At 41.3% G+C, this 12,601-nt stretch overlaps 1 pseudogene; it reads left to right on the plus strand.

Annotated features, from left to right (window-relative positions):
• The first annotated feature begins 5,230 nt into the window (after positions 1-5,230).
• Positions 5,231-8,650, plus strand: LOC118839032 (annotated as a pseudogene).
• Positions 8,651-12,601: the final 3,951 nt, after the last annotated feature.

Below are 12,601 nucleotides of genomic sequence, written 5' to 3' on the forward strand. Positions count from 1 at the left end.
CTGTGCAAAGGCACCTCTTAGTTCCTGGTGTTGACCCTTGCTGGCTCCACCCCCTGGGCCTCACGAATTCCCACTGTTTGGCTACTGAAGCCCTGCTTCTGGCCCCTCTATTTCAAGATTCTCCTGAAGGAGTATTATCTGGATGAAAGGGAGGGATGAGAACCATTTTATTTCATCATCATATCTCCCAGAAGTTCAAGAAGACAAGTTTTAAACCTTTAGACTGTGGACTGCAAGCCTCAGGAGTAGTTGTTCTCACGGCCACAGGAACTGCCCTGCTGCCTCCCATAGCTCCAACAGACTCCCAGCCTGGGAATCCTGGGGATCACCACCAGTTTGCATGCCCAGCGTGGATGGCTGGCTGAGTTCTGCAGCTGCTGCAACTTTGGCGTGGTCTGGTGCAGCTCTGCGTGCCGAGTGCTCTCCCAGCCTACAGATCCATCCTGTCGACCCTGCGGACTCTCCTGGCTTAGAAATTTGCCCCACTTAGTCTGCCAGTGGCTTCTAACTAAATTTGCCTCTTTTCTAATTACCTGTAGTTCCTATTTCTGCCTTCTGAGGCCAAGCCAAACAAGTCCATTCTTTATTCTCTGTGATAATCCTCCAAACACTTGAAGACCACCATTATGTTTCCCCTAAGTCTTCTCTTCTCCAAGGTGAGCAGAAGCTGTTCCTTTAACAGGCTTTCATATCCTTCACGGTCTTGGCTGCCTCCTCTGGGTGCAGTCTAACTTACCAATGTCCTTCCTAAAATGTCATATCCAGAAACTGAACATAGGACTCTAGAAGTGGTCTGACCAGGATAAAGTACAATTAGAGGCAATAGAGATACTGAGGGGAAGGGAACAAGCATTTACTGTGTGTTAGGCACTGTCTTAAGGATTTTTTACAAATAGTATCTCATTTTAATCCTAAACCATAACCCTACAATGTAGGTGCTATTATTATCTTTATTTTATAGATAAGGAAACTGAGGCAGACAAGGTAAGTGACTTGCCCAGGGTCACACAGCTAGTGTCTGAGGCCATATTTTAAGGTGGCCGGGCCTGGAGTCAGGAAGACTCATCTTCCTGAGTTCAAATTTGGCCTCAGACACTTACTAGCTGTGTGACCTTGGGCAAGTCACTTGGCCCTATTTGCCTCAGTTTCCCCATCTGTAAAATGAGCTGGAGAAGGAAATGGCCAATCACTCCAGTATCTTTGCCAGGAAAACCTCACACAGCATCAGGAAGCATCAGACACTACCAGAAATGACAACAACAACTTCTCTGACTCAAGTCTTGAGGCATCATTGCCTCCCTAGTCTTAATCATTTTGCTTCCCTTAACACACCATAAGATGGCATTCGTTTTCTTGGTTACTGTTTCACACTATTGACTCATGTTGAGCTGGCAGTCCACAAAATGCCCCAAGTCTTTTTCAGAAGAATTGCTCCCTAACCACACCTCCCCATCTTGCTTTTGAATATGAAGTTGATTTTCTGAGCTCTTATGAGATTAATCTGTCTAACTTCGTAGGGCATTGAATTTGAAAGAAGACCTGGCTTCAAACCCCACCCCTAGCCCTCTTACTAGCCCTCTAACCTGGAGCAAGTGCCTTAATCTCTCTGTACCTTAATTTTCCTCCTCCTTAACATGATAGGATTAGACTCAATAGTCTCTATGCTCCCTTCTAGCTTTAAATCTATGACCCAAGATGCTATCAAAGTTAAGGTGTTGGGTGTTAAGCTTCACTTAATCAGCTGTTATTTGCTTTTTTGGCTACCATACCACAGAACTAACTCATCAAAAATATGTGCTTGGCTACATCACCCAGGTTTTTGTTGCATTCTGTTTTCAGGGAGTCTACTACTTGAGTCATATTTCCACCTTCTGTTCTAAACTACTCACTCTCATTCATTTTTTTTTTCCTCAAGCACTCCGACTTCATTTTTTATCTCTTACTTCATTTCTTCCACCCACACTAATTGAACTTGAAGCCAAGCCATTCTCCCCTCCCCCTGCCCCAAGAACTTCCCTTATACTTATTTTGGGGTTATTCACTTCTCAGTTAACTTCTTGAGTTTCTCTTAATCCATAGTATCCCTTTGTTTTATTAGCAGTTTTATTCTGCTTACTTCTATTTCCACATTTACTCCACATTTCCACTCCTATAGCCACAGTTGCTAAATTGGAACTTTGTGCCAGGGCCAAGTTCTGCCCACTTCTTGAACTCTTGGATGGGGCGGGTAGGCCCTGGTCTTGCCCCCCGTACAATCTATAAGCTGCTTCCCTGACACAGTTCCTGGCTTGCCTCCCTATTCGCCTTCCCAGTCCTGACCTAAGACAGTGAACTGGACCTTGACCTGGCACCAGGCCCTGCCCTCTGCCTCAATCCGTTACTTCTATTTCCATCTCCTAGGGACCCAGTCTAGGCATTAGCATTGTCCCCTTCCCTGTTAACTTTTCTTTACACAATTGCCAATCAAGAGTTGGCTTTGTCCAACTGAACAAAGTTGGCTTTGTGGCCCTGACAGACTCTGACAGAATATTGGCCATCACATTGACTTCAGGCTTCCTGGAGGGTGGAGCAACTCTTCTTGTTCTCCATCTTTTTGATTCACTGGTAGGCACTGAATACTAGAAATCCACTGATTTCAAACCTCCTGAAGCATCCCTGGTGAAGGCCACCTGGGTTCCTATGGTCTTTCTTTCTCTCCTTAGGCATTTGCCTCCTAGGAATTGTCTTTGTCCCCTGCTTTGGTTCTGATGGGCTAGGTCCAAGTTCTTGTTTGATTGTTTGTTTTTAATTTATGGAATAAAACAAGCATTTCCACAATATAGTACAATAAAAAAGATGATTGACATAAAAGTACAAATCTACTATGCACAACTTACTATTCCTTTCAAATATACAACAAAATGTATTTCTTTTCTTCTTCCCTTCCCCCTACTCTAGAGATAGCTACCATTAGACACAAATATGTCCTTTGTATTTAACTTGGGTCTTTATAATAGTCAAAATGATTTATTCACCCAAAGTTATTTTTGAAACAATATTGCGTTATTGTATACAATGTTCTCTTGGTTCTGCTCATTTCACTCTTCATTATTTCATACAAGTCTTTCCATGTTTTTCTAAGATCATCAAGCTAATCATTTCTTATAGCACAGTTGTATTCCATTACCATCCTATACCACAACTTATTCAGTCATTCCCTAATCAATGGGCAACCCCACAATTTCTATGTCTTTGCCATGACAAAGAGAGCTGCTATAAACACTTTAGAAGATATAGGTTCTTTTCCCTTTTCTCTAGTCATCTTTGGAAATAGACTGACATTGCTGAGTCAAAGGGCATAGATAAATTAATAACTCTTTGGGCATAATTCTAAATTGTCTCCAAAATAATTGGGTCGGTTCACAATTCCACCAGCAATGAATTAGTGTTCCAATTTTTCCACATCCCCTCCAATATTTTTTACTTTCCCCTTCTATATCATTTTTTACCCAATCTAGTAGCTATAAAATGATACCTCAAGGTTGTTTTAATTTGCATTTTTCTAATCAATAATAATTTAGAGCATTTTCATGTGACTATAAATTGTTTTGATTTCTTCATCGAAAAATTGCCTGTTCATATCGTTTTACCATTGATCAATTGGGGAATGACTTATATTCTTACAGATTTGACAAAGTTCTTTATTTATTTGAGATATGAAACCTTTATCTGATAAATGGTCTATAAAATTTTTCCCCAATTTTCTGCTTTCTTTCTGATCTTAGCTGTATTTGTTTTATTGTACCAAATCTTTTAGTTTAATGTAACCCAAATTATCCATTTTACACCTCAAGCCTCTCTCTATCTCTTGATAATTCATAAATTGTTCACGTATCCATAAGTCTGATGACATTATGTCAGATGTTAATCTTTTCTTGTAAAATATCTCTTTATATCCAAGTCATATATCTATTGTCACTTTATCTTGGTAAATGGTGTAAGATATTGGTCTATGCACTGTTTCGGCCACACCACTTTCCAGTTTTTCAGCAGTTTTTATGAAATAATGAATTCTCATCCCAAGTTCTTGTTGATTTCAGGGCCTCTGGAATGCCCCCAACCAGAATATCAATAGGCTTCCAACAATCCTCCTCATTCACAGTCCTTGACTAAATGGAATAACTTCCTGGTTCTTCACTTTGGCTTTATTGATCATTGCTTCATCTAATGCCTTTTTTATCTTTGGGGGTAAGCTTCTTAGGGCAGCTGGTTAGCCTAACTGCAAACACTCACATCACCTTCTTTGCAATAAGCCTCACCTAGAGTTTTAACATGAACTTCTGTAAAGTCCTGCCTCCTCTATCCTCTACTAAAATATTTATTAATCTGATCTTCATATAGTGTGGTTGTGAGTGTCCTGCCCATCTTGGTTGCCCTCTTTTGGACCCCTCCAGCTTGTCGATGGCTTCACTAACATGTCTGAACATTATAACCCAGGTGTGTTCTTACCAGACACAGTGGAACCATCATCTTTCCCATTCTCACGTTACTCTAGTGATGTCTAGTCCAATATCAATTAGCTCTTTGGCTGCCGGGTCTTCTACAATTGACTCACATTGATTTTGCAACTGACTAAATCAACCACTTTCTTTTCTATGAACTTTTGTCAGAGAAAACAGAAGCAATATAGAGGTTCTCTTCTCTCCTTTGTCAACTGTCATTACTCCATGGAGCTTCAATCAGCAATCCTATTTCTTCTTTGATGCTCTTTTCCTCCAAAGTAGTATTTTTAAAACCCGCTTATTATTTCAAGCTTCAGCTCATTCTGGACTTCAGCATTATTCTTAAGTTATAAGTTTTATTCTTTCCTAATCGGTCTTAATCACCTGCCATTTCTCACCTCTTTTGAACATTTCTGTTTTCTGTAAGTTAGTTATTGAATTTCCTGGATGATCATATATCTCTGTCTCTAGACACCTTTCCTTCTTCTGAGTCATCAAAAGCAGTCATTCTTGTGATCAGAATTCCATTTTTTGTCCCATAGTGAGCTTCCCTGAGGAATCTTGGAGAGTTCCCTTCAAGAAAGAAATTTAAAAAAAAAAAAGATTTCTAATACAAACCCCCAGGACCTCCACAGATTTTAGCACAAAGTTCAGCCTAGAGTCTTTATCAAGCAGCCTCTTTGAAAGAGCAGCCTTGTAGTGACTTCTTGATATCAAATGGCACTCCAGTTCTGCCAAGAAATGTCAGAATGATTATCTTTCCAAGGAGAAATCGTCAATCAACAATGAACACTGCTAAAACTGTCAGTAGATTTGGACCAGGTACAGGAGAGATGGATGAATCTCATGCTGGATTTATAAAATTCAAGGAAGTGACAGATGATTCTCTTTCACTTGCATCATCCACTACTAAATCCATTTTCCTGGAAAATTCCTACTCTTTCTCACTAAGAAATGAAATAAAAACAGATACCCAGAGGCAGAGTCCTGGAGTCTTTGCATAGAATTGCCATATACTATCATTGTTTAGTCATTTCGGTTGGGTCTGACTCTTTGTGATCCATTTGGGGTTTTCTTGGCAAATATACTAGAGTGGGGGATAGCTAGGTGGAGCAGTGAGTAGAGCACAAGCCCTGGAGTCAGGAGGACCTGAGTTCAAATCTGGCCTCAGACACTTGACACACTTACTTGCTGTGTGACCTTGGGCAAGTCACTTAACCCCAATTGCCCTGCCTTTCCCCCTCAAAAAAAATATACTAGAGTGGTTTGACATTTCCTTCTTCAGCTCATTTTATAGATGAGCAAACTGAGGCCAACAAGGGTGCCCAGGGTCACACAACTAGCAAGTGTCTGAGGCCAAATTAGAAGTCAGGTCTTCCTGACTCCAGGCCTAACACTCTAATCACTGCACCACCTCACTGCCCCAGAACTACCATATACAAAGAAACAAAAAAAGTGAAGTAAAGAAAAGGCTTGTCACCTATGAGTTAATGCAGACTGCATTGCATCATGTCTGAACACTGAAGATAATTCAGTGTTAAAAAAAATTACACGTAATTGGGAAATATTTAATGAAATAATTTTACAAAAAGAATGTCTATTCAGAGGCACTGAAAGAAGAAATGTAGTTCAGTAGCAAAATCATGAACCAGATCTTCTCATGTGTGGATGACTTCCTAGAAATGCATGGGCAATGCTTGTACCACTCAAAGGAACAATGGAAAGAATTCTTGGCAAAAGGGAATGACCAGAATTATGGGATCCAGAAAATTGGAAACCCCTTGGCACAATAATTTTCAGCTGAGAATAGAGAAAGAATGAAAGAAAAATCTGGTATATTTTGTGGTGGTCATAATGAAGCTGTCATTCACTATAAGGAGCAGTTCCAATAAAACAAGAAATTCCAAAGCATGAAAAAGAAAGTTAACAACCTTTCTATTGTGAGACCTTGGTGTTCAGGACTTCATTCTTCTAGTGACTCAGAACATCACTGAGTACCCTATGCTGGTGGGGTGCATTATTGTTAAGATTGTTTACTATTGAAGACTATGAAGAACTGACCCAGACTCCTGGCCTAATAAAAGACATCATCACACAAGGCGATGCTAAAGTGAAGGAGTGTGAAAAGGGACAGCATCTCAAAGAGATTTTTGGCAAGATGAACCTCACATCCTCCAGCAAGCTCAAAAGTGGACTGACCTTCTCAAAGGAGGATATACTACACAGGCAGCTCCATCTTGATGGAGTGCTATGCTGGAAAACTTCATCAGGGCATCCGAAGGATGTTCTTGATGTCCTGTTGACCGATGCACTTTTGCTGCTACAAGAAAAAGACCAAAAATATGCCTTTGCATCTGTGGACTCAATGCTACCCATTATTTCATTATAAAAATCAATTGTAAGAGAAGTAGCGAATGAGGAAAAAAGCAATGTTTCTGACTAGTGCCTCTCTGAAAGGACCAGAAATGTATACATGTATATTTTTAAAATGTGTTTATATGTATCTCTCTCTCTCTCTCTCTCTCTCTCTCTCTCTATATATATATATATATATATATATACATATATAATACGTGTGTATATATACATATTTATATGCATGTATATGTATGTGTATATGTGTGTGCATGTGTGTGTGTGTATATATGTATGTGTATGTGTATATATATATATATATATAATACATTCTAAAGGAGAGAGAAATTTGTAAATGACTCATCCCTAGAGCTGTGAAAAATTGTCCTGATGAGAATGAAGAGCCAATCAGCGAAGCCAAATAAGGGGGAAAAATGGCTAGGACCCAAACTATAAAACTAGAAGAATTCCGTGAGCTTTTAAGCAAGAAAGATAAGCTTATTGCTCAAAGCTTCAATGAGAAACAACAGATTAATTTGGAAATGTCTGATATAAACAGTTTTGAAGATCCACCTCCAGGTCCCTGGCATAGATTCTTTTTCCAAGAAGGGGGAACCCTCAGAGAACCCGCAAAGTGAGACAATTCTGAAGTCAACAGTGTCTGAGGCTGTGAATAACCAGAACCCCATTTGTAAACAGCTGGGCAATGTCAGCTAGGGAGGTGAAGATGGTGGTGAAAATGATCTCTTATTATGTGGAGAGCAGAGACCTTGGAGGCCATGATATTAATACAAACCCAAATAAAAGCTTTTTTTATCTGTTTCTAAGATGTTAGTTTTAGGAAAAAGGTCTGCAATAGTGATACCTGGTTCAAAGACCAGAGAGGTCCTTTTATGAGCTCAGATTCAGAGCCTGGCGACCTTTCCGGAGATTTTAAAGAAGGATCACTGACAAGGTAACCCAAGCGGACTGGAACAATTATTTGCCAAGCATAGCAGCATCTGAATTTGTACGGAAATACAGATTCTGTAACGGTTGCTTCTCAGCCTTCAGACATGGTTACTCAATAGGACAGCTATGCTGAAAAGCAAAAAGCCATGATCCTAGAGATGGCTAGGTGGCTCATGGATAGAGCACTGCACTGGGCCTGGAGTCAGGAAGACCTGAGTTCAAATCTGACCTCAGATAATCTCCTGGCTATGTGACCCTGGGCAAGTCAATTAACCCCTATTTGCCTTAATCCAATGGAGAAGGAAATAGCAAATCACTCCAGGGTCATGGGCAGTATAGCCCATGCAGTCATGAAGAGTCAGACACAAATGAATAACTAGAAAACAACATGATGTCCAACTGAGAAAAGCAACATAGGCTGCAGTCAACACAGGGAAACTTCCTATTAGAACAGAAGAAACAACATAACTCTGACAAACAGAAAAAACCTAAGCAATGTACAGAAACTTCAGAACCAGCTCAAGTAGGAACAGCAACTCTGGGAGCCCAAGTGGGATACACTGAAACCAGGCTCCAAAAATGGGAAAATGAGTCCTAGCAACTTGGGGAATGGCTGAAACAGGAGGAGGAGCTGGACCAGTGATGGTCATGGGAGTGGGGTGGCAGGGTGCTATCAGCATGGCCTAGAGAGGCTTCAGCAGTCTCAGAAAGCAGCAGAAAAGAAAAAGGAGCTGAATGAACTTCTAAACAAAATACCTTCTCTATGCTGTCTGCCTCTGGAAGGAGTAGAGGGCCAAATCCTGAGCAGCTCTTTGAGCCTCAGTGCAGGAGGCTTAGTAGGGGCTACTAATTTTGCCCTTTGAAAGTCACCTAAATCTCTTAGAGATTACTTGAATTGCCATGAGTCACAAAGCCAGTATGTGTCAGAGGTGGGATCTTCTTGGCTGCCAGGCCAGCTCTGTCTAATCCATCATGGTGCTTCTCATATGATAGCTTGAATTATTAGTAATTTTGTCCTTATACTGATTTTCATTCTGAGCCAGGGCAAGACCAGGTAAATGGGATTGATACAGATAGAGACAGAGAGAGGACCATTGCAAGGGAAGCCAGTATGTCCCACAAACAGCACTGAAAACAGCCTGCCAGCATTTTGAGCCAGGGGCCCATAAGCCTTCAGAAGCTACAGTGATCAGGGATCTTAAGTCAGGTCCCAACCATGGATTGTCAAAACAGTAGTTAGGCAAGAACTAACACCCTTAGATAATTATGGATGGAGAGAAGGCAGAGCTCCTTGGAACTCCAGGAGCCACAGTATGAGACAGGACTAACTCAACAAATGGTCACCCATGCCAGGGAGCCAGCCATACAGGAGGCTTGAGACCAGGATGATCTCCAGCATCCCAGGGCACCTTCCTCCTTTCTTTGTAAAGGTAGAGGATTACAAGTGCCAGACACCACACAAAACATTGGACTTGGTTGAGGTATTGCTCAGTGTTACTGAAATTATTTTTTACCTCATTTTTTAATTTTTTCTTATAAAGAATGAGAAAGGGAGAGGTAAGAGATAGAATGAGAAATATAGGTGATGAAAAACAAAAAGAGACCAATACAAATAAATAAAAATGTGTGCTGGGTAGATTTGGACTAAAACAACTTATCTAAAAACACATGGATAGTTAATGGCAGAGCAGGGCTGGAACCAAAGTCTCCGCACCCCAAATTCTGTGCTCTTTCCATCTCACTACAAATTAGTTTCCTCTACTAACCACTAGCAACTATTTACATTCCTACCTTAAACTGCTACTTACAGCATACTTCTCCTTGCTTACAGAGCCTGCCTGCCTGTTTCCACCTAGAGAAAATTAGCTTCCATAGTCCCACTATTCCTTTTACAATTGTTGTGTGTTCTGGTGAGGCAATCAGGGTTAAGTGACTTGTTCAGGGTCACACAGCTAATAGGTTTTGAATTCAAGTCCTTTTTGACTCCAGGGCTAGTTTTTTATCCACCTCCGGGCTGGTGCCAGCCACCTAGCTGAGCCACCCCTTTTTTAAACAACTATTGCTTGAGATGTCTAAGATTTCAGGAAAGGGTAAGGAAAGGGTGAGGAGATGAGAAAAAAAAAAGCATTTGTATAGTATCTACTATGTGCAAGGTACTGTTCTAAGCGCTTTTTACAAATATTAGCTCATTTGAGAGGCATCCACTGTCCATGATCTCTGAATCCTAAGAGACACCCTGGCAGTTTAAAAATACATGTGTAAGGTACTGCTCATTTGTGATGCGAGCGTTTTATTGACTGAGGGGGCAGGAAAAGCACATCACTTGTGAAACACAATGAAAAGCAGCTTGAGGAGAAAGGAATGCTGCAGAGAGAACCTGAAAGAAAAGCAGCTTCTCAGAGAGAAAGGCATTGACCGATGGTAGAGGTGACTGCAATACATGGTTTCCCAGCAGTTAATTTGAATATGACTGATTTCAGAACTCTCAAGCTTATTGCTGGGAAACTCTGAATCAAAGGATGATTTTGGGACTATGGGACTACTGTATAAGGACTATTTGTGTCATATCTGGGGGAAATGTGGATTTGGGGTTTCTTGGCCTAAGTTAAAGGTTGTCACACATGAGGAAGCCCTGACTTTAAGTGCTGAAAGTCAGATTAGAAGTCAGTGCCCTGATGAAGAGGATGAGGGCACAGTCTCTGGGAACCCCCTTGAACTCTCCTTGAATCTTCCCACTTGATCCAGCCTTGGCCTGAGGCTATAACCTTACATATCATTAGGCCCAAATCTCTACCTAGCTTTGGCCTTTATTGCCCAGCTACTTCTCACCCTGAATACTATCAATATCCATGCCTTCAGCTACTTCCCACCCTTAATCCCATTCTCTTGGTTCCTGGAGTCTGACCTCATCCCAGTCCCATCAAGCTCCTCCTTAGACTCTTCAAGATCCTCCCTAAACCCCTCCTCCCATCACCCCAGGACCACCCTAGATCCCTCCTACAATCTTTGTGTATATAAATTTCATCTTGCCTCCATGAAGGTGCTCAGATTCAATCTAGCTCAGATTGAATCTGGCCCACTTGTGAAGACAAGCGTCACAAAGGGTGGGATTTCTTAAGACAACCCACTATGGCAAATCCTTAATAAACTTTGTCTTTTTCCTTGGCTGAAAAGGCTTGGGTCGAATTCTTTCAGCAGGACCCAGCGTGTTGGTATTTTGGGGTCTCAAGAACCCCTAAAAACCTATGGTTCCCTACCACCATCATTTTTCTTTAACCTCATCAAAGCTAGTTGTAACCAGAATTGTCTTTGTTTTCTTTGAGTGACTCAATTTATCTCAGTGAGCTTTACTAGGTGCTAAGCCCCAGGCCCAAACCCCATTAGGTGTTAATGTAATCCATGTGGATGTGAACATCCCAGGGTCCTAAGGGGAGGGGCCAACTCAAGAACCAATCACCAGAGCCTGAGCTCTGGTGATTCAGATGATGTCTGATGATGTCTAAAGCCCTATAAGAAGGGAGGACAGAGCTATTGGTGCGGGGCTCTGGAGATGGTGTTGATGAGGAGACTCTGGGAAGCTGTAGCTAAGGAGCCCTCCAGCTTGTAAACCCAGATGTTGAAACTTTGTTGAACTGTGGTAACTATCTGTTGGGACTTGAATCAGACAAAGTCTATTGATGTCTGTAATTTGCATTTTGTTTTGAAGTTCAGAGTGCTGGTTTTTTTTCCCCTGAACTAACTGAATGATATTTGAATTAAAAGTAAGCTTGTCAACCCCTTCACCTTGCTTTCCTTAATTAAGCAGATCAAAAGAACCTGTGCTGTTGGCAGCTTTCTGGGTGTTGGCTGTGGGTGAATCTTATACCCCCACAGAAGCTGCCAGCTGGGTTGTTGACACACTAGTTCAGGAGAGAGAGAGAGAGAAGCCCATTATAAAGGTGTTTACAGAAGTCAAGACACCAAAAACCAGAAATCCAAACAGAAGACATAAAAGCTGATGGGACTAAGAAGGCTCCAGTAATAAAAAGCTAACAAGAAACTGAGTCTGCTTTAGATGAAGGGAGCTGATCTGATTGGAGGAGAGCTGTATTGTTTTTGAAAGAAATCTGAGGAAATAAGAATCTGAAGATCAGGTTTGGGGAAAGGCTGCCTTGCTCTCTAGCACCATTTACAATTTAAGAGAGGGGAAACTCCTCAAAGGCTCATCTACATTTCCCTCCATTGCCCTGTGATAGATGGGTGGTGCAGAGGAGAGAGCACTGAGCTTGAAGTTAGACCTGAGTTTGACTCTGGTCTCAGATACTTATTAACTGTGTGACCCTGGAGAAGTCACTTAACTCTGTTTTGCCTCAGTTTTCTTATCTGTAAAATGAGCTGGAGAAGGAAATGGCAAAGCACTCCAGAATCTTTACCAAGAAAACCCCAAATGGGATCACAAAGAGTGGGATGTGACTGAAACAAGTGAATAACCACAAATGGCTTAAGAGGGGAAAATCATCCAGTCTATAGAAAGCAATGCCTGAATAATTTTAACCAATCCCAAGATTAAAGAAAATTGCTTTTAACTGAAAGTGTGTCATGCTGCCTAAGAGGCTAGCTATGGGAACAAAACTGGAAAGCTCTGCAGACTGCTGATTTAAGGTTATTATTAGCTAAAATAGCTTAATGCTGCTTCAGTGGTCTCAAGAATAACAGAGAAATGGCTTTATCCAGAAGGAAAGTGGAGAGGCACAAAAGAGGAGGAATGTCACCCAGCAAGTGGCACATAGTACAGACCATTCCCTAAACAGACCACTGACATCCAAGCCTGAAAT

The sequence above is a fragment of the Trichosurus vulpecula genome, chromosome 1, assembly GCF_011100635.1.
Source record: "Trichosurus vulpecula isolate mTriVul1 chromosome 1, mTriVul1.pri, whole genome shotgun sequence".
Lineage (NCBI taxonomy): Eukaryota > Metazoa > Chordata > Mammalia > Diprotodontia > Phalangeridae > Trichosurus > Trichosurus vulpecula.